This window comes from Lycium barbarum, chromosome 5 (assembly GCF_019175385.1).
Source record: "Lycium barbarum isolate Lr01 chromosome 5, ASM1917538v2, whole genome shotgun sequence".
In the NCBI taxonomy this organism is placed as follows: Eukaryota; Viridiplantae; Streptophyta; class Magnoliopsida; order Solanales; family Solanaceae; genus Lycium; species Lycium barbarum.
In genome coordinates, this window is record NC_083341.1 from 76,157,499 (window position 1) to 76,184,622 (window position 27,124).

At 41.3% G+C, this 27,124-nt stretch overlaps 6 non-coding genes and 14 pseudogenes across 6 annotated transcripts; all 20 read left to right on the forward strand.

The window, feature by feature from the left end:
- Positions 1-19,712: 19,712 nt before the first annotated feature.
- On the forward strand, positions 19,713-19,831 carry LOC132643336 (5S ribosomal RNA). Its single transcript, XR_009583597.1, has one exon. It is a non-coding gene; the product is annotated as a 5S ribosomal RNA (ribosomal RNA).
- A 222-nt stretch (positions 19,832-20,053) lies between these two features.
- LOC132643232 (5S ribosomal RNA) lies at positions 20,054-20,172 on the forward strand (annotated as a pseudogene).
- Positions 20,173-20,469: 297 nt separating this feature from the next.
- LOC132643277 (5S ribosomal RNA) lies at positions 20,470-20,588 on the forward strand. Its single transcript, XR_009583589.1, has one exon. It is a non-coding gene; the product is annotated as a 5S ribosomal RNA (ribosomal RNA).
- A 219-nt stretch (positions 20,589-20,807) lies between these two features.
- On the forward strand, positions 20,808-20,926 carry LOC132643222 (5S ribosomal RNA; annotated as a pseudogene).
- A 226-nt stretch (positions 20,927-21,152) lies between these two features.
- Positions 21,153-21,268, forward strand: LOC132643300 (5S ribosomal RNA; annotated as a pseudogene).
- A 206-nt stretch (positions 21,269-21,474) lies between these two features.
- LOC132643351 (5S ribosomal RNA) lies at positions 21,475-21,593 on the forward strand (annotated as a pseudogene).
- Positions 21,594-21,818: 225 nt separating this feature from the next.
- Positions 21,819-21,936, forward strand: LOC132642880 (5S ribosomal RNA). Its single transcript, XR_009583362.1, has one exon. It is a non-coding gene; the product is annotated as a 5S ribosomal RNA (ribosomal RNA).
- Positions 21,937-22,161: 225 nt separating this feature from the next.
- On the forward strand, positions 22,162-22,280 carry LOC132643287 (5S ribosomal RNA; annotated as a pseudogene).
- A 565-nt stretch (positions 22,281-22,845) lies between these two features.
- On the forward strand, positions 22,846-22,963 carry LOC132643272 (5S ribosomal RNA; annotated as a pseudogene).
- Positions 22,964-23,187: 224 nt separating this feature from the next.
- Positions 23,188-23,306, forward strand: LOC132643253 (5S ribosomal RNA). The gene has a single exon (XR_009583587.1). It is a non-coding gene; the product is annotated as a 5S ribosomal RNA (ribosomal RNA).
- Positions 23,307-23,507: 201 nt separating this feature from the next.
- Positions 23,508-23,626, forward strand: LOC132643250 (5S ribosomal RNA; annotated as a pseudogene).
- A 227-nt stretch (positions 23,627-23,853) lies between these two features.
- On the forward strand, positions 23,854-23,970 carry LOC132643239 (5S ribosomal RNA; annotated as a pseudogene).
- A 236-nt stretch (positions 23,971-24,206) lies between these two features.
- Positions 24,207-24,325, forward strand: LOC132643342 (5S ribosomal RNA; annotated as a pseudogene).
- A 224-nt stretch (positions 24,326-24,549) lies between these two features.
- On the forward strand, positions 24,550-24,668 carry LOC132643413 (5S ribosomal RNA). Its single transcript, XR_009583616.1, has one exon. It is a non-coding gene; the product is annotated as a 5S ribosomal RNA (ribosomal RNA).
- A 224-nt stretch (positions 24,669-24,892) lies between these two features.
- LOC132643392 (5S ribosomal RNA) lies at positions 24,893-25,010 on the forward strand (annotated as a pseudogene).
- Positions 25,011-25,579: 569 nt separating this feature from the next.
- LOC132642881 (5S ribosomal RNA) lies at positions 25,580-25,698 on the forward strand. The gene has a single exon (XR_009583363.1). It is a non-coding gene; the product is annotated as a 5S ribosomal RNA (ribosomal RNA).
- A 150-nt stretch (positions 25,699-25,848) lies between these two features.
- On the forward strand, positions 25,849-25,967 carry LOC132643216 (5S ribosomal RNA; annotated as a pseudogene).
- Positions 25,968-26,194: 227 nt separating this feature from the next.
- On the forward strand, positions 26,195-26,312 carry LOC132643240 (5S ribosomal RNA; annotated as a pseudogene).
- Positions 26,313-26,537: 225 nt separating this feature from the next.
- On the forward strand, positions 26,538-26,655 carry LOC132643375 (5S ribosomal RNA; annotated as a pseudogene).
- A 228-nt stretch (positions 26,656-26,883) lies between these two features.
- Positions 26,884-27,001, forward strand: LOC132643210 (5S ribosomal RNA; annotated as a pseudogene).
- Positions 27,002-27,124: the final 123 nt, after the last annotated feature.

Genomic DNA, 27,124 nt, shown 5'->3' on the forward strand with positions numbered 1-27,124 from the left:
GGTTGTCCTTTGTACCGTCGATCTGTTTGACGCTCCGTCCTTTGTACCGTAGAAAGTAAGGAAGAGAAAGTGGCACACTGAAAATTTCATGACTTTGACAGAGCAGATCGACACTCCGTCGATCTGTTCGACGCTCCGTCATCTGTACCATAGAATTCACCTAGCACAAAGGCCATTCGACGGAGCAGATCGACGCCCCGTCGATCTGTTCGACGTTCCGTCGATTGTGCCTGACGGGCTGAAATTATATAAGTTGCAAAATTTTAGTTTTTCTTGCATTATTTTCACTCTCAAAAACCCTAAGGACGAAAATATCTCTCTAGGGCTCCAACACTAAGGTAAGAACATCTTAATCTTTGATTATCAATTCTAACATCATACCCATGATTCTTAACATGATTCTTGTGACTAAAACCTAAGGTTTGCAACATAATTTTTCCTAAAGTGTTTCAAGTTAGGATTTGGGTGTTCTTTACTAGAAAAGTGAATTGTTAAACTTTGTTTAACATACTAAGGTATATCTCTCTTTTAAAAACCTCACCATGGATATGTGTTTTCTTCTCAAAGGTTCTTTATTGAATAAAGAGGTGAACTTCTCATACAAAACCCTAATTCATGTCTTTGTTTGTAGTTGGTGTGCGTGAGGGGACAAGCCCACACTAAACCTTGATAGTATTATCCTCTGTATACGTATATGAAATCATAATCGTTTTCTTCTATAAGAGATGATCAGTGATGATGGTTAATTGTAGGTATTGATAATTTTACAAAGAAACTAAGACAAAAGAATCTTGTTTAAAGAAGTGGAAACGTTTTCAAGATTATCTATGAAGTTATGGATTTTCGTAATGGCATAATGAACTTTAATGCTATTTGATGGTGTGATTACTTTGAGACAAATTGTGAATCGGCTTCTATGCTATGAACTTTGTTGCTGTGTTTGGCCTAGCTACTCGGGAGGAAGGGTAGCCACTATGGATCCTAGTGTGAAAATGCCTAGCCATTCGGGAGGAAGAGTGGCCACTTCCGGGTTCGGTACCTGGAGTGTGATTATGCCTAGCTATTCGGGAGGGAGGATAGCCACCGTTGAATATCATATTCCGGTGTGGTGCGGTGTGACGAGGGAATCTCTACGGTCACCCCTTTGATGTGCTTGATTCATGGGGCTGTATTGGCATGTGTGACATTCTTATTTTCTCACGGAATTTTTATTGTTAATTATGATCAATTGAAAGGCGTATTTGAAGTTGTACCTTGACAAGAGGCCTTGTAATCGGTTTTGATAATTCTTATTGAGATACACAAGTTGAATAGCTATTTTTACATTGGTTTAACATGATTTTCAAGACTGATTTCTTTATACGTTATTGTACTCTATTTTCTTATTACTTATTGTGCCTGAAGCACTCACTGAGTACGAAGTACTCAGGTATACCATTGTTGTTTTTTATGGTATGTTAGGTAACGGAAAAGAGCAGGTTCTTGATACTCTGGGCGTTTAGGAAGGACTTGCTGTTACTGCTGATCTGGTGGGCCCACACATTCATTCGTGGGACACCTTATTTATAAATTTATTCATTATATTAGTTTTTTGGACTGCGTCCCGATGAGTCAGACTATTGATCCTTTATCTTAGAAGCTCCATAGTATACATTATTTTCGGTAGTTGTTGAGTTATTGATTAACTCTCGGGCACGTTGTTTCGTTTGATTAAGTATTTGATTAATAAAGACTTTCACTGATTTAATTCATATATTCCTGATTTATTTACCTTTATTTTATAAATTGTTGGAGGCGAATGTTGAACCTGGCGGGTTCAAGTGTATTATTGTGTCGTTTTGGTTCTTCCGATGTTGTTCATGACATCGGATGCCGGTCACGTGTAGGATGGGTTTTGAGGCGTGACAAGCTTGGTATCAGAACCTAGATTTAGATATGTCCTAGGAGTTGTTTGTGTCTGTGGAACTGTGTCTAGTGGAGTCTTCCTTGTGCAGCCTGATCACCTGCATGATCGAAAGACTATCAGGACATTAATAGGTGTTTCTCATCCTTCTTGATTCTAAAATGTGCTATAGAGCTTGAACTTCCTTTAGGATCATTCTGACGTGTTCGTTACTCGTGCTTTATGGATATGACTTTAACTCGTGTTGCAGATGTTAACCAAGTGAACAATGGTGTTATGGAGTGCACATTGTTCTGATGCGTAATCTCATGGATGGTACAGAGTCCATAAAATTGTATTGTAGGTGTTTGGTATATATGGTTGTTGTAGGGTTTGGTTGTTGATAAATTGAGACAGGTATAGAAACAAAAGTAGACCTTGTTATAGGGAGAACTCTATCGAAATCTTGGGGGCACGAATGCTGGTAATGGAAATGATATTGGGAATCAAGCACCACCTCCAGCACCGCCTGCTCCTGTTGTTCCTGTTGCGGGTGTACCTGAGATTGGTACTATGCAAACGACTATTCAAATGTTGACTGCATTAGTTGTTGCTCAGCAGCAGCGCGGAGGTGTGGGACCTCATGGTGGAGGCAGACTTAAGCAATTCCTCGACTTGAAGTCACTAGAGTTCTTCGGGTCACGAGAGATGGATGACCCCCACCACTTTTTAGATGAGACCTTCAAGGCATTGAGGGCAATGGATGCCCAGGATTCTGAAGCTGTGAAGCTTACTTCTTATCAGTTGAAGGATGTTGCTGACGCATGGTTTGAGATGTGGGAATCTAAGAGGGGTGACGTTGTTTTAGCTCCAACGTGGGCTGAATTCGAAGAGGCGTTCATGGAAAGGTTTCTATCTGATGAGGAGAGATTTTTCATGTCTACGAAGTTTGAAAAGCTAGAACAGGGTAACAAGTCGATTCGTGAGTACAGTTTGGGGTTCACTCGTTTGTCAAAGTATGCTTTATACATGATTCCGACTAAAAAGCAAAAGTTGACTCATTTTGTGAAAGCTTTGGTACCACGTATCAAGTCTGCATGTGTTGCTTGTTATATCCCGTATTTTGTACATTCGGATGTTTCAAGATAATCGCGATAAGTTAAGGGCAAGGCTATTATTTTCCTTTCGATTTTATTTAATACACAAGTTGGTTATTAGTGGTATGGAAATATTGAGAAAGGCTAGGGGTAAAAAGGGAATTTTTTTAAAAAAATGGTCATGAAAGCCACAATGGTCATGTGGCATGTGTGGGTCCCACCCATGGCTTGGCCAATTAACTCAAGCCATGAGTGGGGGCATGTGTCCACCTTATATTTGTAGGAGCAAAGTATATATATAGATAAGTGATGACCAAACAAGACATGTTCATCTTTTTAATTCAAGAAGCTTGGAGAAGAAAGAAAAAAAAAAGAAGTATTCGGCCATGGTTGGCCGAATTTGATGCTCTTGGAGTTGATCACAAAAAATAATTTTCTTCTAGCATTTCAACCAATTGGAAGGCCCTTATTAACGTGGAGTAGTTGTTGAAGCAAGCAAAGCATTCATTGTGCAAGTTGTAAACCCTATCCAAGTTGAGAGGTTAAAGGGTAAAGGTAAGATTTAATCTCCTTTTCTATGTGTTAGGGATGATTTGTGAATGTTGTAGTATGTAGAAATGGATGCAATTCATGAAATATGTGTGTGTAGGTTGTGGCCGAATAGGGACTGTGTTGGTAAGATGTGGTGAATTGATTTTATTTAGTATTTTTGGTTGTTGTTGTTGTGGATTCCATCATGAAAATGAAGGTTTGATGGCTTGAAATGAAGTTGTAATCATTGTGGGATTGTTGTAGAAGTTAATGTGACGTTAGCATGGTTTCGTATATTTGTATGAATGATGTTGTTAATGTGTGGTTGTTGGTATAATTCATGAACTTGGAAGCGAGGAATGTGTTGTTGTTCTTCTTATTGAGTTTGGAAGATTGTAAGTTGGGTTGTTGTGGTTAAGTTGAATGTAAATGAAATGCCGTCGAATTATGTAGAAAGGGTCGCTAACGTTAGAATGCATTTTGAATTAATTGTTGAAGTTGAAAATATGATTGTTGGTATTGTTGTTGGTGATTTGGCCGAGTTGAATTATCGGGGTTGGTTGAATTTTTAGGGGAAGTGCTGCCCAAATTTCTGTAGGTGGATTGCTAGCTTAGAATCGGATTCCTAAATACCTATAGCTAATGTTTGATATCTTTTGACGTTGTTGTAGATCTTGTGAAAGCCGAGACTTAAGTTCGGATTAGCTTAGGAAGCGGACAAGGTATGTAAGGCTTACCATTTCTTTCTTTTGGCATGTCCTAGAGCTAAGTAAGGTATGACACGCATCTTGGGGTAACTCTATTCTTTAACTTCGAGCTTGTTTACGATTCTTATTCACTTCTTGACACGAGCATACTTGGTATAGTCGAGTCTGTTGTATGATTGAATAGCGAGCAAAGCATAAAGAGTCCCTGTTCCTAAAAGGGTTCTATAAGGATTAATGTCCCTAACTTTCATAGGCGGTCTCGGATTTCTTTGAAACGTTCGTAGAGGTTTCTGCAATGAATAACGTCCATAACTTTCTTATGCAAACTCGGATTGACTCGAAACGTGTTTATGATCCTTCAAGTGTCGATTAGTGTACTTACCTATTGAGTCCCAAAAGTTGATTTCTATGCATATGGTTTCTCACTACTCTGCTCGTGCATACTGTTGTTACATCTTTCACCGAGTCCCGGGCCGGGTATGTTATCATGCATAGTGTCACTGCATTATTCACCGAGTCCCTCACTAGAGGGCCGGGTACGGTATATATATATATATATGATGATGATGACATGATGATATGATGATATGATGAGATGATGATATGTTATGGCGGCCAAGAGGGCATATGATGACTTTATTCACCGAGTCCCTCACTAGAGGGCCGGGTACGGTATATATATATACATGGTGATATGATAGTATGCTGACATGATGACATGATTTTATCCACCGAGTCCCATAACGGGCCGGGTACGGTATATGATAATGGTATGCATGATTTTGTTTCGTAATGCACAAGTACAGCGATTCCTTGATCATCATACTTGCCTCCTGGAATCTCTATTTCATTTATGATCTACCTAATTGCATTTCATGCCTTACATGCTCAGTATATATTCCGTACTGACCCCCTTTTCTTCGGGGGCTGCGTTTCATGCCCGCTGGTACAGACGCTCGTTGTGGTGACCCACCAGCCTAGGACATCCATTCTGCTATTTGAAGTGCTCCCTTGTCCCGGAGCATATACTTTTGGTACCGATCCTTCTGTTGTGAATATGTGTATATATATATATATATATATATATATGTCTAATTAGGGTACGGTGGGGCCCTATCCCGCCATATGACACTGTTGTTACTCTTAGAGGCCTGTAGACATGTATGTGGGTCATGGGTGGTTATCGTTCAGTTATGTCAGTATGGATTACGTTTTGGCAATTCCCTACATTACGATAGCCTGACCGACTTGTGTGTGATATCATACGTGACAGTTTTATACAGCATTTTGTCTTGCATTTATAAAAGCTCTTAATATGCTAAACAATAGTATAATAAGTGTCCATCTGGTTGAGTCGTGATAGTACAGGTTGAACGGTAGATAGTATGATAAGGGGTGCTCGGTAGCCAATACTGGGTACCTGTCATGACCCTCTGGTTGGGTCGTGACAGAAGTGGTATCAGAGCGGTTCATCCTCGGAATGTCTACAGGCCGTGTCTAGTAGAGTCTTGTTTATCGGTGTGTGGTGCACCACATCTATAAACAGGAAGCTACGGGACATTTAGGATGTTATCTTTCCTTTTTATTCTAGATCGTGCGATAGAGCTGTATTATCAGGATGGTTCCTCTCTAACGAATTGCTGTGTCTACAGCGATGCCCTAAAGAGAGCGATAGCGTCAATGTCTAGGAAGATCGCTTCTGATTCTTTTTCCTTGCAGGCGATTGTAGATTGACGAAAGATGAAAAGGTCAGCTTCAGATAGCGGGGGTGCTAAGAAGGCCCCTAGAGTATCTCCAGGACCGAGTAAGAGGAGCCTTAGCTATTCTATTGAGACTGATCCTTCGGAGGATCTGGCGACGATTCCTCCAGAGTTTCTGGCTCCCAGGGAGGAGGACCCCGCAGAGGACAGTTACGATACAGATCTATCCGAGTATTCTTTTGGGACACCGGAGGAGGAGATTTCCGGGGCCATGCCAGCTGCTCCTGTGGCGGAGCACTACGTTAGACAGGCCTCCCCGGTAAATGTTACGGACTACTCCAGTCCCCTATCCTGGCCGCCAGTAAACCAGGAATTGCCCGGTTATTTGTACTCCTCAGATGCAGATACGAACGATGACGAAAGTCAGACGAGCAGATAGCGGGTAGACGATGATGAGGAGCACACTTCACATGGCAGCCCACTAGATCAGACTAGAGACCGGTCGGCTACAGGTATATGAGTTCTCTTTGGAACTTTCTATGGATGTGTAATTTCTGTAGAGTACTATTTAATGGTGGCGAGTTGAAACCCAAAGAGGCCGATAACCCAGTATTTATAAGTAACGACGACTAAGGTGTCTCCGCCACCAGTGGGAATCTGGAAACCCCGGATAAAAGGCAGTCATACATATAGATGAAAAGTGAATATTGAGGATTTAAAAGGCTAACACGATAATTGTATAGTCAGAAAAGTAAAAGACCCTCTCTAGTTCGGAGGGAGACGCGTTATGAGAATATTTTGGAGGTTGTTAAGACACCGACTTGCTCCAGATTACATGATGGAGATCATGCGGTGAGGTGGATGCAATCATACCAGCATTAACGCACCGAATTTCATCAGAATTTTGAGGTTAAGCGTGCTGGGGTGAGGGAAATTTTAGGATGGGTGACCCCCTGGGAAGTGTACTAAAGGTTCCATAAATGTAAACTGAGACAAATGAGAAGTTAGGGAAGTCTAACGGAAATTAGAGTATGCGGAGTGGTTAGAAACCTTAAAGAGGTCGCCTAGGTCGCGGCGGAGCTCCCGGTTCTAGCGGTCCTTCGAACCGCATATATGCCTTAGTCAGCCGACAGGACCAGGAGGCGTCACCAAATGTGGTTACAGGTATATTATTGATCTTCTCCCGAGATGTATATGCATTGATAGGTCCAGGCTCTACTTTATCATATATTTCCCCCCTGGTTGCTAGTAGAATTGGAATAGAACCCGAACCGATAGAACCATTCGAGGTAGCTACACCGGTAGGAGATTCCGTTATAGCAAGGCGAGTATATAGAGATTTTTCAGTAGATATATGTGGCCGTCGCACTAAAGCGGATTTGATAGAGCTAGATATGACTGAATTTGACGTTATTATGGGTATGGATTGGTTAGCTTCTTGTTATGCCAACGTCGACTGACAGAAGAAAGTAGTTTGCTTCCAGTTTCCAGGAGAACCAATTTTAGAGTGGACGGGAAGTACAGCATCGCCGAGGGGTAAGTTTATTTCATACATCAAGGCTAGGAAGATGATTAAGAAGGGGTATATCTATCATCTGGTTCGTGTGCATGATATGAAAGTAGAGGCACCCACTCTTCAGTTGGTCCCGGTAATCAATGAATTTCCGTGTATTTCCAGACGAGCTTCCAGGTCTTCCACCTGAGCGGGAGATAGAGTTCATGATAGATGTGCTACCAGATACTCAGCCTATAGATATTCCTCCCTACATAATGGCACCTGCAGAACTGAAAGAATTAAAGGAGCAGCTGAGGGATTTGTTAGAGAAGGGCTTCATCAGGCCCAGTACATCACCTTGGGGAGCGCCGGTACTGTTCGTGAGGAAGAAAGATGGGTCGCTACGGATGTGTATTGATTATAGGCAGTTGAACAAAGTGACGATAAGAACAAATATCCCCTCCCCAGGATTGATGACTTATTTGACCAATTGCAGGGCGCTAAGTGTTTCTCGAAGATACACCTGCGATCAGGCTACCATCAGGTGCGGATAAGAGAGGCAGATATTCCAAAAACCGCATTCAGGACCGATACGGGCACTACGAGTTTAGGGTGATTTCTTTTGGGTTGACCAACGCCCCAGCAGTGTTTATGGATCTGATGAACCGAGTATTCAAGCCGTTCCTAGATATGTTCGTAATTGTATTTATTGATGATATCCTGGTCTATTCGCGAGCGGTACTTGGGGTACTCCGGCACCAGAAATTGTACGCTAAATTCTCTAAATATGAATTCTGGTTGACTTCAGTGGCATTATTGGGGCATATCATTGGAGCTGATGGCCTTCGGGTGGATACACAGAAAATTGAGGCCGTAAAGGCTTGGCCGAGACCAACGACCCCTACTGAGGTACGTAGTTTTCTGGGATTGGCAGGATATTATAGAAGATTTGTGGAGAAGTTTGCTTCGATTACAGCGCCTTTAACGAAGCTGACTCAGAAGGAAGCTAAGTTCCAGTGGACTGATGCCTGTGAACGAAGCTTCCAGATGTTGAAAGAAAAGTTGACTACAGCTCCAGTTCTGACTCTCCCTGAGGGACCAGACGGTTATGCCATTTATTGCGATGCTTCCGGTGTTGGGATAGGTTGTGTATTAATGCAGCATGGCAGGGGTTATAGCCTACGCCTCCCGGCAGCTCAAAAAGCACGAAAGAAATTATCCTACTCATGATCTGGAGCTAGCAGTAGCAATTCATGCTTTAAAAATATGGAGACATTATCTATATGGCGTTCATGTCGATATTTATACGGACCACAAGAGCCTTCAATATATCTTTAAGCAGAAGGAGCTGAATTTGCGACAGAGGAGGTGGCTAGAGTTGCTGAAAGACTACGATGTTGATATTCTATATCACCCTGGAAAAACCAACGTAGTAGCAGATGCACTCAGCCGTAAGTCTATGGGCAGCCTGACGAACGTGCGGCCCGAAAAGAAAGAAATGGTTCGTGAGATTTACCAGCTAGCTAGTCTTGGAGTCCGTTTAGCTGATTCTGGAAACACTGGGGTTTCTGTCCGAGAAGTTGCAGAATCCTCTATTATGGAAGAAATAAAGCGACGCCAATATGAGGATCCTGTTCTGGCACAGTATAGACACACAACCCTTGAAAAGGAAAAGACTCCATTCGAGATTACACCTGATGGGTGCTACTACATAAAGGCAGAATATGTGTACCTGAGGTTGCGGGGTTTCGGCGACAAGTTATGGGAGAAGCACATTATGCCCGTTATTCCGTCCATCCAGGATCAACAAAGATGTATCATGACCTCAGATGCTTATATTGGTGGGATGGTATGAAAAGGGACATAGCAGAGTTTGTTGCTCAGTGCCCAAATTGCCAACAGGTTAAGATCGAGCATCAGAAGCCTGGTGGGTTGTTACAGGAGATGGAGATTCCGACTTGGAAGTGGGAAGCAATTAACATGGATTTCATCACAAGTTTACCACGCACTCCACGGAAGTATGACTCCATATGGGTTATTGTTGACAGGCTGACAAAAGCAGCCCATTTTCTTCCAGTCAGGACTACCTACACAGCTGAAGACTATGCAAGGTTATATATGAAGGAGATAGTAAGACTTCACGGAGTTCCCATAACTATTATATCCGACAGAGGTGCTCAGTTTACAGCTAACTTCTGGAGATTATTTCAAGAAGGATTGGGGACCCAGGTAAGTCTTAGTACCGCATTCCACCCGCAGTCTGATGGACAGGCCGAGCGTACTATTCAGACGCTAGAAGATATGATGCGGGCCTGTGTTATTGACCTCAAGGGTAGCTGGGAAGATCATTTACCACTTATTGAGTTTGCTTATAATAATAGTTACCATACTAGCATCCAGATGGCACCGTATGAGGCACTGTATGGCAGGAAGTGCAGGTCACCGATCGGTTGGTTCGATGTTGGCGAAACTAAGTTAATCGGCCCAGATATAATTCAGCAGGGAGTTGATAAAGTGAAACTCATTCAGGAACGGTTACTGGCAGCCAAGAGTCGACATAAATCATATGCCGATAATCGACGCCGACACTTAGAGTTCCAGGTTGGCGATTGGGTATTTCTGAAAGTGTCACCTATGAAAGGTATAATGAGATTCGGCAGGAAGGGAAAGCTCAGCCCGAGGTATATCGGACCTTATCGAATTGTCCGTATGGTTGGCAAGGTCGCCTATGAATTAGAGTTACCATCTGATTTAGAAGCAGTGCATCTAGTCTTTCATGTGTCTATGCTTCGCAAATACATTGGGGACCCTTCCAGAATGTTTCCCATAGATGATATCCGGGTGACAGAGGAGCTATCCTACGAGGAACAACCTATAGCCATACTGGATCGTCAGGTGAGAAGGTTACGTACCAAAGACGTGGCGTCTGTTAAGGTATTGTGGCGAAACAATAACAGAGAGGAGATGACCTGGGAGACCGAGGATGAGATGAAGAAGAAATATCCCTACTTATTTCCGACGCCTAGAGGTAGTCTAAATTTCTAAAGCGGATATGTTGATTCATGAATGAACGGTATGTGATAGCTATAAAAGAGATCTCCCCGAAGTGTTATAAGACCCCATAAGACCAGTTCAACATTCGAGGACGAATGTTCTAAAGGGGGGAGGATGTTATATCCCGTATTTTGTACATTCGGATGTTTCAAGATAATCGCGATAAGTTAAGGGCAAGGGTATTACTTTCCTTCCGATTTTATTTTAATACACAAGTTGGTTATTAGTGGTATGGAAATATTGAGAAAGGCTAGGGGTAAAAAGTGAAAAATTAAAAAAAAAATGGTCATGAAAGCCGAAATGGTCGTGTGGCATGTGTGGGTCCCACCCATGGCTTGGCCAATTAACTCAAGCCATGATTGGGGGCATGTGTCCACCTTATATTTGTAGGAGCAAAGTATATATATAGATAAGTGATGACCAAACAAGACATGTTCATCTTTTTAATTCAAGAAGCTTGGAGAAGAAAGAAAAAAAAACGTATTCGGCCATGGTTGGCCGAATTTGATGCCCTTGGAGTTGATCACAAAAAATAATTTTCTTCTAGCATTTCAACCAATTGGAAGGCCCTTATTAACGTGGAGTAGTTGTTGGAGCAAGCAAAGCATTTATTGAGCAAGTTGTAAACCCTAGCCAAGTTTAGAGGTTAAAGGGTAAAGGTAAGATTTAATATCCTTTTCTATGTGTTAGGGATGATTTGTGAGTGTTGTAGTATGTAGAAATGGATGAAATTCATGAAATATGTGTGTGTAAGTTGTGGCCGAATAGGGACTGTGTTGGTAAGATGTGGTGAATTGATTTTATTTAGTATTTTTTGTTGTTGTTGTTGTTGTTGTGGTTTCCATGATGAAAATGAACGTTTGATGGCTTGAAATGAAGTTGTAATCGTTGTGGAATTGTTGTAGAAGTTAATGTGATGTTAGCATGGTTTCATATATTTGTATGAATGATGTTGTTAATATGTGGTTGTTGGTATAATTCATAAACTTGAAGCGGGGAATGTGTTGTTGTTGTTCTTATTGAGTTTGGAAGATTGTAAGTTGGGTTGTTGTGGTTAATTTGAATGTAAATGAAATGCCGTCGAATTATGTAGAAAGGGTTGCTAACGTTAGAATGCATTTTGAATTAATTGTTGAAGTTGAAAATATGATTGTTGGTATTGTTGTTGGTGATTTGGCCGAGTTGAATTCTCGGGGTTGGTTGAATTTATAGGGGAAATGCTGCCCAAATTTCTATAGGTGGATTGCTAGCTTAGAACCGGATTCCTAAATATCTATAGCTAATGTTTGATATCTTTTGACGTTGTTGTAGATCTTGCGAAAGCCTAGAATTAAGTTCGGATTAGCTTAGGAAGCGGGCAAGGTATGTAAGGCTTACCCTTTCTTTCTTTTGGCATGTCCTAGAGCTAAGTAAGGTATGACACGCATCTTGGGGTAACTCTATTCTTTATCTCCGAGCTTGTTTACGATTCTTATTCACTTCTTGACATGAGCATACTTGGTATAGTCGAGTCTGTTGTATGATTGAATAGCGAGCAAAGCATAAAGAGTCCCTGTTCCTAAAAAGGTTCTATAAGGATTAATGTCCCTAACTTTCATAGGCAGTCTCAGATTGCTTTGAAACGTTCGTAGAGGTTTCTGCAATGAATAATGTCCATAACTTTCTTATGCAAACTCGGATTGACTCGAAACGTGTTTATGATCCTTCAAGTGTCGATTAGTGTACTTACCTACTGAGTTCCAAAAATTGATTTCTATGCATATGGTTTCTCACTACTCTGCTCGTGCATACTGTTGTTACATCTTTCACCGAGTCCCGGGCCGGGTATGTTATCGTGCACAGTGTCACTGCATTATTCACCGAGTCCCTCACTAGAGGGCCGGGTACGGTATATATATATATATATATATATATATATATATATATATATATATATATATATATATGATGATGATGATATGATGATATGATGAGATGATGATATGTTATGGCGGCCAGGAGGGCATATGATGACTTTATTCACCGAGTCCCTCACTAGTGGGCCGGGTACGGTATATATATATATATATATATATATACATGATGATATGATAGTATGCTGACATGATGACATGATTTTATCCACCGAGTCCCATAATAGGCCGGGTACGGTATATGATAATGGTATGCATGATTTTGTTTCGTAATGCACAGGTACAGCGATTTCTTGATCATCATACTTGCCTCCTGGAATCTCTATTTCAGTTATGATCTACCTAATTGCATTTCATGCCTTACATGCTTAGTACATATTCCGTACTGACCCCCTTTTCTTCGGGGGCTGCGTTTCATGCCCGCAGGTACAGACGCTCATTGTGGTGACCCGCCAGCCTATGACTTCCATTCTGCTATTTGAAGTGCTCCCTTGTCCCGGAGCCTATACTTTTGGTACCGATCCTTCTGTTGTGAATATGTGTATATATATATATATATATATATATATATATGTCTAATTAGGGTACGGTGGGGCCCTGTCCCGCCATATGACACTGTTGTTACTCTTAGAGGCCTCTAGACATGTATGTGGGTCATGGGTGGTTATCGTTCAGTTATGTCAGTATGGATTACGTTTTGGCAATTCCCTACATTACGATAGCCTGACCGACTTGTGTGTGATATCATACGTGACAGTTTTATACAACATTTTGTCTTGCATTTATAAATGCTCTTAATATGCTAAACGCTAGTATAATAAGTGTCCATCTAGTTGAGTCGTGATAGTACAGGTTGAACGATAGATAGTATGATAAGGGGTGCTCGGTAGCCAATACTGGGTACCTGTCATGGCCCTCAGGTTGGGTCGTGACATTGCTGTTGCTATGTCTCCTACTTGTACTTTCTCATCTTTGGTTAGGTTTGCTGAGCAATAAGAGAGTTGGAAAAATGAGGAGAGGGTGGATCGCGATCTGAACAAGAAGGCCCGTTCGGCGGGTAGTTTTAGTGGTAATAATTATAAGGGAGGGTAGAGCAAAGGGTATTCTGCACCTGCTTAGTCTTGCACCTATTCCCATGCTAGTGTGCCTTTAGGTAGGCAAGGCCAGAAAAATAACAATAATAGTAAGTTTTCGCAGGGAAGTAGTCGTCCGCTAGTGTGGGAAGAACGTATATGTCATGATTGTGGGATTAGAGGCCACATTAAGAGGGAATGTAGAAAGTGGCTATATGAGATGGCTGCTATGAATAACCAAAATAATGATTTGCTTGTTTGTGCATCTATGAAAAATCCACCTGCTAGTAATGTTAACAATAATAATCAGAATGCTCGTAATAATGGCAAAGGAAAGGAAGTTGCTAACACTTCTGGTGGAGGGATAGCTCGACTTTATGGGCTGACTAGTAGAGAGGCAGCTGAGGCTTCTGACGCTGTGGCTACAGGTATCCTTACCATATGTTTCATGATGCTTACTCATTAATTGATCCGAGTTCAAATTTATCCTATGTGACCCCTTATTTTGCTCTTGATATGGGTATAAAACCCGAACCTTTGTTGGAACCCTTTGCTATTGGTAAGCCTTCGGGTGTTCCTGTTATTGCTTCTAGAGTGTATAGAAATTGTGTTGTTATGATTAAAGGTCGTGAGACCGTGGCTTATTTGTATAAAATTGAGATGGTGGATTTTGATGTAATTATGGAGATGGACTGGTTGTCCGCGAATTATCCTAATGTGGATTGTTGCCATAAGTTAGTTCGCTTCGCCTTTCTCGAGGAGCCTGTTATTGTGTAGGAGGGTGAAATTTCTAAGCCAAGGGGTAGATTTATCTCCTATCTTAAGGCTCATAAGATGATTACTAGGGGTGTATTTACCATTTGGTTGCTGTTAATGATACAAAAGTCGTAGTACCCGAATTTGCATCTGTTCCCATAGTCAGTGATTATCCCAAAGTATTTCCCGAAGATCTTCCTGGTATTCCTCCTGATAGAGTTATTGATTTTGGGATTGATGTTATCCTCGACACCCAACCTATTTCAATTCCACCTTATCGTATGGCTCCAGTAGAGCTAAGGGAATTAAAGGATCAGTTGAACGACTTGTTGGATAAGGGTTTCATCCGACCTAGTTCCTCACCTTAGGGTGCCCAGTCTTGTTTGTTAAGAAGAAGGATGGTTCTCTTAGGATGTGCGTTGATTACCGTCAGCTTAATAAGGTGACCATTGAGAATAAATATCCTTTGCCTAGGATAGATGATCTATTTGACCAACTTTAGGGTGCTAAGTTATTTTCAAAGATTCACCTGAGGTCGGGGCATCACCAATTGAAGATAAAGGAAAAGGGTATCCCGAAAACTGCTTTCCGTAGTCGTTGTGGGCACTTTGAGCTTCTAGTGATGTCTTTTGGGTTAACTAATACGCTTGTTGTGTTCATGGATTTGATGAACCGGGTATTTAAGCCGTATCTAGACCGCTTCATTATTATGTTTATTGATGACATCTTGGTGTACTCTAAGAATCGTGAGGATCATGCTAATCATTTGCGGATAACTTTGACAACACTTGAGGAGAACGAGCTTTATGCGAAATTCTCTAAGTGTGAATTCTGGCTTGATTCTGTGCCTTTCTTGGGTCATGTGGTGACTAGTGATGGCATTAAGGTAGATCCTCATAAAATTTCAACTGTTAAGGATTAGCCTAGACCAACTAGCGCGACGAAAATTCGTAGCTTCTTGGGTTTGACAAATTATTACAGAAAGTTTGTGGAAGGTTTTTCATCCGTAGCCTCACCATTGACTAAAGTGACACAAAAGACTGCTTAGTTTCAGTGGTCCGAAGCTTGTGAAAAGAGTTTCCAAGAACTTAAGACAAGGTTGACTTCGGCTCCTATTTTTAATTTACCTTCTGGGTCTGATGGGTATGTGGCGTATTGTGATGCTTCTAGAATTGGTTTGGATTGTGTATTAATGCAGAACGGTAAGGTGATTGCTTATGCTTCGCGACAGTTGAAGAAGCATGAGAAGAATTATCCGACTCATGACTTAGAGTTAGCTGTCGTGGTATTTGCCTTGAAAATTTTGCATCATTATTTTTATGGTGAGCATTGCGATGTTTTTACTGACCATAAAAACTTGCAATATATCTTCAAGCAGCGAGAGTTGAATCTCAGACAGCGGAGGTGGTTGGAGTTGTTAAAAGACTACGAATTTAATATTTTGTATCATCCTGGTAACGCTAATGTAGTTGTTGATGCTTTGAGTAGAAAATCTATGGTCACGTTGGCTTATTTGCGTGCACATGACATGCCCATGGGGAAGGAAATTCGAAGACTTGCTAGTCTTGGGGTCAAACTTGATGAAACCAAAGATGAAGAGTTAGTGGGAATCACGCCATCACGGTCTGACATGGAGGAAACGATAAAATCCAAGCAATATGATGATGAACTTTTGGAAAGGCTGAGAGATGGAGTGGAAAGGAGTGGGTACACTTCATTTACTGTTGGTACTGGTGATAGTGTTCTGCGGTTGCAAGGACGATTGTGTTTTCCTGATGTTGATGTTCTTCGACAAGAATTAATGATGGAAGCTCATAGTTACAAGTATTCGGTTCATCTGGCATCCACCAAAATGTATAAGGATTTGAAACAACACTATTGATGGAAGAGCATAAAGGTTGATATTTCTAACTTTGTGGTTAAGTGTTTAAACTGTCAACAGGTGAAGGCTGAACATCAAAGGCCTGGAGGCCTAGCTTAGAATATCAAGATTCCGCAGTGGGAAATAGGAGGAGATCAATATGGATTTCGTTGTGGGGTTACCCCGCACAAAGGCCAAGTTTGACTCAATTTGGGCTATCATGGATAGACTCACAAAGTCTGCCTATTTTCTCCCTGTGAAGACGACATATACCACAACGGAGTATGCCAACTTATATCTAAAAGAGATAGTTAGATTGCATGGTGTTCCGACATAGATTATATCTGACAGGGGTACGCAATTTACTGCTCATTTCTGGAAGACGTTTCAAGAAGGTTTGGGGACTAGAGTGAAGTTGAGCACTGCCTTTCATCCTCAAACTGATGGGCAGGCGGAGAGAACTATTCAGACTTTGAAAGATATGCTACGAGCTTGTGCAATCGATTTTTGGAAGAAGTTAGGATGAACACCTACCTCTGGTGGAGTTTTCTTACAACAATAGCTATCAAGCGAGTATTCAGATGGCTTCTTATGAGGCTCTTTATGGGAGGCGTTATCGGTCTCTAATTGGTTCGTTTGAACCAACTAAAGTTGAGTTGTTGGGTCCGGATTCAGTTTATGAAGAAATTGAGAAGGTTAATCTTATTATGCAACAGCTCAAGACAGCTCATGGTCGACAGAAGTCCTATACCGATATGAGGCGGCGTGAGCTAGAGTTTTCTATCGGGGACAACGTGTTCTTGAAAGTGTCGCCGATTAAGGGAGTAATGCAGTTTGGTAATAAGGTGAAACTTAGTCCCCGTTTCATTGGCCCTTACAAGATTGTTAGGAAAATTGGGACGATGGCTTATGAATTGAAGTTACCATCCGATGTGGCCACGGTGCACCCTATCTTTCACGTTTCAATGTTGAAGTTGTACAAACCTGATCCTTCCCACGTGTTGAACCATGAAGATATTGAAATTAATGAAGGGGTAACCTATGAAGAAAAATCGGTTCAGATTCTAGATCGTCAAGTTAAAAGGTTGAGGACGAAGGATATGGCATCAATTAAAGCGTTGTGGAGAAACTATAATATTGAGGAAGCTACTTGGGAAGCAGAGGAGGACATGAAGAGGAGATATCCCCACTTGTTCCCTATGGCCGGTATGAGCTAGAATTTAAATTACTCATGGATGAATCTTTGTGTTTGTTCGAAGCAACTTGTGGTTTAGTGAATTCTTTTCCAGATATTATTCTCATCCCATAAATTCGTATAGAGTGTGAAAGCATTGTATGAATCCTTTGGAACCTTATATGTTAGGTTATGTGCATGACTTTAGGCTAAAAACCTAAGAGGAGATGGTCAAAATGAAAATTCACTGCAGTTTCACGAAAAGGAGGTTTGACGGTCGTCCTTTGTACCGTCGATCTATTCGACGCTCCGTCTTTAGCACCGTAGAAAGTAAGGAAGAGAAAGTTGCTCACTGGAAATTTCATGACTTTGACGGAGCAGATTGATGCTCTGTCGATCTGTTCGACGCTCTGTCGATCTGTTCGACACTCAGTCGTTTGTACCGTAGAATTGACCTAGCACAAAGACCATTCGACGGAGCAGATTGACGCTCCGTCGATCTGTTTGATGCTTCGTCGTTTGTACCGTCGATTGTGCCTAACAGGCTGAAATTATATAAGTTGTAAAATTTTTGTTTTTCTTACATTCTATCACTCTCAAAAACCCTAAGGACGAAAATATCTCTCTAGGGATCCAACACTAAGGTAAGAACTTCTTAATCATTTATTATCAATCCTAACATCAAACCCATGATTCTTAACATTATTCTTGTGACTAAAACCTAGGGTTTGCAACATAATTCTTCCTAAAGTGATTCAATCTAGGGTTTGGGTGTTCTTCACTAGAAAAGTGAATTTTTAAACTTTGTTTAACATACTAAGGTATATCTCTCTTTTAAAAAACTCACCATGGATATATGTTTTCTTCTCAAAGGTTCTTTATTGAATAAAGAGGTGAACTTCTCATGCAAAACCTTAATTCATGTCTTTGCTTATGGTTAGTGAGCGTGAGGGGACAAGCCCACATTAAACCTTGATTGTATTATCCTCTGTACACGTATATGAAATCATAATCGTTTTCTTCTATAAGAGATGATCAGTGATGATGGTTAATTGTAGGTATTGATAATTTTACAAAGAAACTAAGACAAAAGAATCTTGTTTAAAGAAGTGGAAACGTTTTCAAGATTATCTATGAAGTTATGGATTTTCGTAATGGCATAATGAACTTTAATGCTATTTGATGGTGTGATTACTTTGACAAATTGTGAATCGACTTCTATGCTATGAACTTTGTTGTTGTGTTTGGCCAAGCTACTCGGGAGGAAGGGTAGCCACTATGGATCCTAGAGTGAAAATGCCTAGCCATTCGGGAGGAAGAGTGGCCACTTCCGGGTTCGGTACCTGGGGTGTGATTATGCCTAGCTATTCGGGAGGAAGAATAGCCACCATTGAATTTCATATTCCGGTGTGGTGCGGTGTGACGAGGGAATCTCTACGGTCACCCCTTTGATGTGCTTGATTCATGGGGCTGTATTGGCATGTGTGACATTCTTATTTTCTCATGGAATTGTTATTGTTAATTATGATCAATTGAAAGGCGTATTTGAAGTTGTACCTTGACAAGAGGCCTTGTAATCGGTTTTGATAATTCTTGTTGAGACACACAAGTTGAATAACTATTTTTACATTGGTTTCACATGATTTTCAGGACTGATTTCTTTATGCGCTATTGTACTCTATTTTCTTATTACTTATTGTCCCCGAGGCACTCACTGAGTACGAAGTACTCAGGCATACCATTTTTGTTTTTGATGGTATGTTAGGTAACAGAGAAAAGCAGGTTCTTGATACTCCGGGCGTTTAGGAAGGACTTGCTGTTGCTGCTGATTTGGTGAGCCCACACATTCATTCATGGGAAACCCTATTTATTAACTTATTCAATATATTAGTTTTCCGGGCTGCGTCCCGATGAGTCAGACTATTGAACCTTTATCTTACAAGCTCCATAGTATACATTCTTGTGGGTAGTTGTTGAGTTATTGATTAACTCTCGAGCACGTTGTTACGTTTGATTAAGTATTTGATTAATAAAGACTTCTGTTGATTTAATTCATATATTCCTGATTTTTTTACCTTTATTTTATAAACTGTTGCAGGCGAATATTGAAACTGGAGGGTTCAAGTGCATTGTTGTGTCGTATTGGTTGTGCCGATGTTGTTGATGACGTCGGATGCCGGTCATATCTAGGGTGGGTTTTGGGGCGTGACAAAAGTCCTCGGGTTGCATCCCTCTATCTATCCGGACTACGATCATTCCCATTTCTTTAATATATATATTTTTTGAAAAATAAGTTAGATCTCGGAGAAATACTCAAGATCAAAAAAAGAACCGCATAAAACAGATAACGAAGCGTGAAGTTACGCGTATCTAAAGGTTTTCACTTACGCGCTTTATTTTTTTAGAACGGGGAGGGGGAGGGAGAGGGGGAGGAAAGGGTTTAAGAGAAAATTGAGCGCTAGGACAGATGGATGCGATCATACCAGCACTAACGCACTGGATCCCATCAGAACTCTGAAGTTAAGCATGCTTGGGCGAGAGTAGTGCTAGGAGGGGTGACCCCCTGAGAAGTCCGCGTGTTGCTTCCCTCCATTTGTCCGGACTACGCTCATTTTTGTATGTTTAATAAATTTTTTTCAAAAAATAAGATAGATCTCGGAGAAATACTCAAGATCAAAAAAGAATCGCATAAAATAGATAATGGAGCGTGAAGTTACGCATATTTAAAGGATTGCACTTACGCGCCTTATTTTTTGAGAAAGGGGAAGGGGAGGAAAGGGTTTAAGGGAATTTTGAGTGTTAGGACTAATGGATACGATCCTACCAGCACTAACGCACCGGTTCTCATCAAAACTCTGAAGTTAAGCGTGCTTGGTCGAGAGTAGTGCTAGGATAGATGACCCCCTGGGAAGTCCTCGTGTTGCATCCCTCTTTGTCTACGAAAAACGCTTATTTTCATCTGTTTAATATATTGTTTTTAAAAAATAAGCTAGATTTTCGAAAAAATAATCGTAAAAAGGATCGCATAAAACGGATAACGGAGCGCGAAGTTACACGAATTTAAAGTTTTCCACTTACGGGCATTATTTATAGAGAAGGGAAAGAGGGAAGAAAGGGTTTAAGAGAATGTAGAGCGCTACAACTGATGGATGCGATCAAGCCTTATTTTTTGAGAAGGGGGAGGGGGACGAAAGGGTTTAAGGGAATTTTGAGCGGTAGGAATAATGGATGCGATCTTACCAACACTAACGCACCAGATCCCATCAGCACTCTGAAGTTAAGCGTGCTTGAGCGAGAGAAGTACTAGGATGGGTGACCCCTAGGGAAGTCCTCGTGTCGCATCCCTCTTTGTCTCCTGACAACACTTATTTTCGCCTGTTTAATGTATTGTTTTTCTAAAAATAAACTAGATTTTTGAAAAAGTAATCAAAATCAAAAAAAGAATCGCATAAAACGGATAAGGGCGTGCGAAGTTACGCATATTTAAAGGTTTCCACTTACGCGCATTATTTTTAGAGAAGGGGGAGGTAAGGGTTTAAGAGAATTTAGAGTGCTACAACTGATGGATGCGGTCATACCAACACTCACGCACCGGATCCAATCAGAACTCTGAAATTAAGCACGCTTGGGCGAGAGCAGTAATAGGAAGGGTGACCCCCTGGGAATTCCTCGTGTTGCATCCCTCCTTTTGTGCGGACTACGGTCATTTTTGTTTCTTTAATTTATTTATTTTTCCAAAAAATAAGCTAGATCTCAGAGAAATGCTCAAGATCTAAAAAAGAATCGCATAAAATAGATAACGGAGCGTGAAGTTACGCGTATTTAAAGGTTTGCACTTGCGCGCCTTATTTTTCGAGAAGGGGGAAGGGGAGGACAGGGTTTAAGTGAATTTTGAGCGCAAGGACTGATTGATGCGATCATACCAGCACTAACGCACCATATCCCATCAGAACTCCGAAGTTAAGCGCGCTTGGGCGAGAGTAGTAGGATCGGTAACCCCCCGGGAAGTTATCGTGTTGCATCCCTCCTTTTGTCCGGACAATGCTCATTTTCGTCTTTTTAGTATATATTTTTTTTAAAAAAAATACTCAATATAAAAAAAAAATCGTATAAAACGGATAACGGAGCGCGAAGTTATGCATACTTAAATGTTTGCACTTACGCGCCTTATTTTTAGAGAAGGGGGAGGGCAAGGAAAGGGTTTAAGAGAAAATTGAGCGCTTGGACGGATGGATGTGATCATACCAACACTAACACACTGGATCCCATCAGAACTCTAAATCTAAGCATACTAAGGCGAGAGTAGTACTAGGATGGGTGTCCCCTTGAGAAGTCCTCATTTTTCTTCCCTCCATTTGTCCGGACTACGCTCACTTTCATCTGTTTAATATATTTTTATTCGAAAAATAAGATAGATCTCAGACAAATACTCCAGATCAAAAAAAAGAATCGCATAAAACAGATAACGGAGTGTGAAGTTATGCGTATTTAAAGGTTTGCACTTACGCGCCTTATTTTTCGAGAAGGGGGAGGGGTATGAAAGGGTTTAAGAGAATTTTAAATTATAGGACTGAAGGATGCGTTCATACCAGTACTAACGCACGGATCCCATCAGAACTCTGAAGTTAAGCGTGCTTGGGCGAGAGTAGTACTAGGATGGGTGAACCCCTGGGAAGTCCTCATGTTGCATCCCTCTTTTTCTCCGGACTATGATCATTTCATCTGTTTAATATACCTTTTTTGGAAAATAAGCTAGATCTCGGGAAAATACTCAAGATCAAAAAAAGAATCGCATATAACGGATAACGGAGCGCGAAGTTACGCATATTTAAAGGTTTATACATACGCGCCTTATTTTTAGAGATGGTGGGGGGGGGGGGAGAAAGGGTTTAAAAGAATGTTGAGCGCTAGGACGGATGGATGAGCTCATACCAGCCGTAACGCACGGGATCCCCTCGGAACTCCGAAGTTGAGCATGCTTGGGCGAGAGTAGTACTAGGATGGGTGACCCCTTGGGAGGCCCTCATGTTGTATCCCTCCTTTTGCCCAAACTACACTCATTTTCGACTGTTTTATATATTTTTGTTTTTCGAAAAATAAGCGAGATCTCAGGAAAATACTCAATATCAGAAAAAGAATTTCATAAAACGGATAATGGAGCGTGAAGTTATGCGTATTTAAAGGTTTGCACTTATGCGCCTTATTTTTAGAGAAGGGGAGGGGTAGGAAAGGGTTTAAGAGAATTTAGAGTGCAAGGACAGATGCATGTGATCATACCAGCACCAGCGCAACGGATCCTATCAGAACTCAAAAATTAAGCGCGCATGGCGAGAGTAGTACTCGGATGGGTGACCCCCTAGAAAGATCTCATATTGCATCCCAACTTTTGTCCAGACTACGCTCATTTTCATCTATTTAATATATTGTTTTTTGGAAAATAAGCTAGATCTCGGAAAATACGCAAGATCAAAAAAAGAATGGCATAAAACGGATAATGGAGCGCGAAGTTATTCGCATTTAAAGTTTTACACTTACGCCTTATTTTTAGAGAAGGGGGAGGGGTAAGAAATGGTTTATGAGAATTTCGAGTGCTAGGACAGGTGAATGCGGTCATACTAGCACTAATGCACTGGATCCAATCAGACTCCGAAATTAAGCGCGCATGGGCGAGAGTAGTACTAGGATGGTTGTCCTCCTGGGAAGACCTCGTGTTGTATCCAAACCGGTCTGGATTGAGCTCATTTTCGTCTGTTTAATTTTTATTTTTATTTGGAAAATATGCTAGATCTCGGAAAAATACGCAAGACAAAAAAAGGAATGGCTTAAAATGGATAACAGAGCGCGAAGTTATGCGTCTTTAAAGTTTTGCACTTACGCGCCTTATTTTTAAAGAAGGGGGAGGGGTAGGAAAGGTTTTATGAGAATTTAGAGCGCTAGGACAGATGTATGCAGTCATACCAACACTAACGCACCGGATTCCATCAGAACTCCGAAATTAAGCGCGCATGGGCGAGAGTAGTACTAGGATGGGTGACCTCCTGGGAAGACCTCGTGTTGCATCCCAACTTCTATCCAGACTACGCTCATTTTCGTCTGTTTAATATATTATTTTTTGGAAAATAAGCTAGATTTGGGAAAAATACGCAAGATTAAAAAAAAATCGCATAAAACGGATAACGGAGCGCGAAGTTACGCGTATTTAAAGGTTTACGCGGGGGTGGGGGGGAGAAAGGGTTTAAGAGAATGTTGAGCGCTAGGACGGATGGATGCGCTCATACCAGCCGTAACGCACGGGATCCCCCCGGAACTCCGAAGTTGAGTGTGGTTGGGCGAGAGTAGTACTAGGATGGGTGACCCCTTGGGAAGTCCTCGTGTTGTATCCCTTCTTTTGCCGAAACTACACTCATTTTCAACTGTTTAATATATATATATATATTTTAAAATATGCTAGATCTTGGAAAAATACCCAAGATAAAAAAAAGAATCATATAAAATGGATAACGGAGGGCAAAGTTATGCGTATTTAAAGGTTTGCACTTACGCACCTTATTTTTAGAGAACGGGGAGGGGGAGGAAAGGGTTTAAGAGAAAATTGAGCACTAGGGCGATTGGATGCGATCATACCAGTACTAACGCACCGGATCCCATCAGAATATGAAGTTAAGCATGCTTGGGCGAGAGTAGTACTAGGATGGTTGACCCTTGAGAAGTCCTCGTGTTCCATCCCACCTTTTGTCCGGACTACGCACATTTACTTCCATTTAATATATCTTTTTTAAGAAAATAATCTAGATCTCAGAAAAATACACAAGATCAAAAGAAGAATCACCCAAAACAGATAACGGTGCGCGACGTTACGCGTCTTTAAAGGTTTGCACATGCGCGCCTTATTTTTAGAGAACGGGGAGGGGGAGGGGGAGGGGGAGGAAAGGGTTTAAGTGAATTTTGAGCGCTAGGACAGATGGATGCGGTCATACAAGCACAAACGAATCGGATCGTATCAGAACTCCGAGATTAAGCGCGCTTGGGCAAGAGTAGTACTAGGATGGGTGACCCCCTGGGAAGTCCTCATGTTGTGTCCCTAGTTTTGTCCGGATTACGCTCATGTTCATCTGTTTAATATTTATTTTTTTCGAAAATAAGCTAGATCTCGGAAAAATAAGCAAGATAAAAAAAAGAATGGCATAAAACAGATAACAGAGCGCGAAGTTATGCGTATTTAAAGTTTTTCACTTACGCGCCTTATTTTTAGAGAATGGGGATGGGTAGGAAAGGATTTATGAGAATTTAGAGCACTAGGATAGGTGTATGCGGTCATCCCAGCACTAACGTACCGGATCCCATCAGAACTCCAAAATTAAGCGCGCATGGACGAGAGTAGTACTATGATGGGTGACCTCCTGGGAAGACCTCGTGTTTCATCCCAACTTTTGACTGGATTACGCCCATTTTCATCTTTTTAATATTTTATTTTTGTAGAAAATAAGCTAGATCTTGGGAAAATACGTAAGATAAAAAAAGAATAGCATAAAACGGATAACGGAGCGCGAAATTATGAAAATTTAAAGGTTTGTACATACACGCCTTATTTTTAGAGAAGGGGGAAGGGTCGGAAAGGGTTTATGAGAATTTTGAGCTCTAGGACAGATGGATGCGGTCGTACTAGCACTAACGCACTTACTCTGATTAGAAATCCAAAATTAAGCGCGCTTGGGCGAGAGTAGTACTGGATGGGTGACCCCCAGGGAAGACCTCGTGTTGCATCCCACCTTTTGTCCGGACTACGCTTATTTTCGTCTGTTCAACGTATTTTTTTTTTTTAAAAGTAAGCTTGATCTCGGAAAAATACTCAAGATCAAAAAAAGAATCATATAAAACGGATAACGGAGCGCGAAGTTATGCGTATTTAAAGGTTTGCACTTACGCACCATATTTTTAGAGAAGGGGGAAGGGGAGGAAACGGTTTAAGACAAAATTGAGCACTAGGGCGGATGGATGCGATCATACCAGCACTAACGCACCAGATCTTAAGAGAAATATGAAGTTAAGCATGCTTAGACGAGAGTAGTACCAAGAATGCTGACCCCCTGAGAAGTCCTTGTGTTGCATCCTAGCTTTTGTCCGGACTACGTTCATTTACCTCAGTTTAATATATCTTTTTTAAGAAAATAAGCTATATCTCAGAAAAATATACAAGTTCGAAAAAAGAATAGCCCAAAACAGATAACGAAGCGCGAAGTTACGCGTCTTTAAAGGTTTGCACATGCGCGCCTTATTTTTAGAGAAGGGCAAGGGGGAGGAAAGGGTTTAAGAGAATTTTGAGCGCTAGGACAGAAGGATACGGTCATACCAGCACTAACGCATCGGATCACATCAGAACTCCGAGATTAAGCGGGCTTGGGCGAGAGTAGTACTAGGATGGGTGACCCCCTGTGAAGTCCTCGTGTTGTGTCCCTCCTTTTTTCCGGAATTCGCTCATTTTCGTACAGATAACGGAGCGGGAAGTAATGCGTATTTAAAGTTTTACACATACGTGCCTTATTTTGAGAGGGGGGGGGGGGAGGGGAAGAAAGGTTTAAAGAGAATATTGAGCGCTAGGACAGATGGATGCGCTCATACCAGCCCTAACACACGGGATCCCCCCGGTACTCCGAAGTTGAGCGTGCTTGGGCGAGAATAGTACTAGGATGGGTGACCCCTTGGGAAGTCCTCGTGTTGTATCACTCCTTTTGCCCAAACTACACTCATTTTCGACTATTTAATATATATATTGTTTTTAAAAAATAAGCTAGATCTCGGGAAAATAATCAATATCAAAAAAAGAATCACATAGAAGGGATAACGGAGCGCGAAGTTATGCGTATTTAAAGGTTTGCACTTACGCGCCTTATTTTTAGAGAAGGGGGAGGGGTAGGAAAGGGTTTAAGAGAATTTTGAGTGCAAGGACTGATGCATGCGATGATACCAGCATTAACGCACCGGATCGCATCAGAACTCAGAAATTAAGTGTGCATGGCGCGAGTAGTACTAGGATGGGTGACCTCGTGGAAAGATCTCGTGTTGCATCCAACCTTTTGTCCAGACTATGCTCATTTTCGTCCATTTAATATATATTTTTTTGGAAAATAAGCTAGATTTTTTAAAAATACGCATGATAAAAAAAAACAATCGCATAAAACGGATAACAGAGCGTGAACTTACGCATCTTTAAAGGTTTGCACATACGCGCCTTATTTTTAGAGAGGGCGGAGGCAGAGGAAAGGGTTTAACAGAATTTTGAGCGCTAGGACAAATGGATGCGGTCTTTCCAGCACTAACGCCCCTGATCCCATCAGAAATCCGAAATTAAGCTCTCTTAGGTGAGAGTAGTACTAGATGGGTGACCCCCTAGGAAGACCTCATGTTGCATCCCGCCTTTTGTCCGGATTATGCTCATTTTCGTCTGTATAATATTGTTTTTGGGGAAAATAAGCTAGATCTCGAAAGAATACGCAAGATAAAAAAAATGGCATAAAACGAATAACGGAGTGCGAAGTTATGTGTATTTAAAGTTTTGCACTTACGCGCCTTATTTTTAGAGAAGGGGGGGGGGGGGAGAGGTAGGAAAGGATTTAAGAGAATTTAGAGCGCTAGGACAAATGTATGTGGTCATACTAGCACTAACGCACCGGATCCCATCAGAACTCCGAAATTAAGCGCGTATTGGCGAGAGTAGTACTAGGATAGGTGACCTCCTGGGAAGACCTATGTTGCATCCCAAATTCTGTTTGGATTACTCCCATTTTCATCTGTTTAATATATTATTTTTTTGGAAAACAAACTAGGTCTTGGAAAAATACGCAAGATCAAAAAAAGAATCGCATAAAACGGATAACGGAGCG